Source organism: Cyprinus carpio, chromosome B7 (genome assembly GCF_018340385.1).
Source record: "Cyprinus carpio isolate SPL01 chromosome B7, ASM1834038v1, whole genome shotgun sequence".
Classification (NCBI taxonomy): Eukaryota; Metazoa; Chordata; class Actinopteri; order Cypriniformes; family Cyprinidae; genus Cyprinus; species Cyprinus carpio.
The window spans coordinates 1,101,881-1,102,971 of record NC_056603.1 but is presented as its reverse complement, the minus strand read 5'-3'; the positions used below and the strand labels follow the sequence as shown (position 1 = coordinate 1,102,971).

At 36.6% G+C, this 1,091-nt stretch overlaps 1 long non-coding RNA gene across 1 annotated transcript; it reads right to left on the bottom strand.

Annotated features, from left to right (window-relative positions):
* Positions 1-460: 460 nt before the first annotated feature.
* Positions 461-873, bottom strand: LOC122137850. The gene is made up of 2 exons (XR_006155092.1): positions 809-873; positions 461-727 (listed from the first exon to the last, which is right to left on the bottom strand). It is a non-coding gene; the product is annotated as an uncharacterized LOC122137850 (long non-coding RNA).
* Positions 874-1,091: the final 218 nt, after the last annotated feature.

Genomic DNA, 1,091 nt, shown 5'->3' with positions numbered 1-1,091 from the left:
AATCAACACCCTGATTCTGTCACCTGCTAGTAGAGACTCACAGACTTGGAATGGTGTGGCAGAGCAAGGAGACATGCAAAAAAGTGCAGTGTTGGGGTCCTCCGAATGTGTTGAGAACCACTGCATATAGCACACAAAACATCGGACTTTCTTGAATTTGCAGTCATGCACCCATGGACTGTTGTTTAAAAAAAAACGGTGCTGTGTAGAGAGACTTTAACTATTTGTCCTTTGCTGTTGTACATAGGAACAGAATGGGTTTGGAAACCACTCAAAGGTGGAAGTAAACAATGGTTTTGTGATCTAATCATGTTCTTTAGAAACAAATCTGCTTTCGTAATTTACAATGTGGGCTTGTATCACAAATGCTCAACGTCCTCCATAACATCACTGGGGAGTTACTTTGAAAGATCTGTACGCAAATGAATGCTAATAAATGATGACAATGCAAATACCTGAGTGAAAGTGTAATAGACCTCTTTAAATACACAAGCATCAACACACACACAAAAAAAACTAAAGCTGAAACACCACAACATAAAACTAATATTAAAAAAAAAAAAAAAGCATGTAAAACCAAATCCTGATGCAAGGTTTAGTCTTTTAGCTCCTCTACTGGGATAGTGAAAAGGTCAGAGAAGAAGCTCCCTTCGTTATCACCTCCACCAAAAACCAGAAGTGTTTGTGGGGCTGACTCTGGAAGTTCCTCTTGCTCATTCACAGAACCCTGTAAAACAAAGACAAGTATTATAAATAATGAACTGAAGCCACTTGCTGAACTTCATTATTTGAATTTGAATAATTTTACCTGTTTGTATGTGATAGGCATGGTAATGATGGAATGTCCAGCTCGGGGTACAGAATTGAGCTGGGAAGGCCAGAGATGACACACAGCAACTAGTGTCTGAAGAAAAAAAATATTATCAGATTATTATTATTTATTCCAGGTTAAAAACAATCTTAAAATCTGTCAACAGTATTTATGGCATGTGACACATCAAAGTATATCAGAAAGACTTTTTACAAGAAGAAAATCATTTTATTCAAGGCATTTACAATGCTATACACTTTTGTATTTTTTGAATAAATGC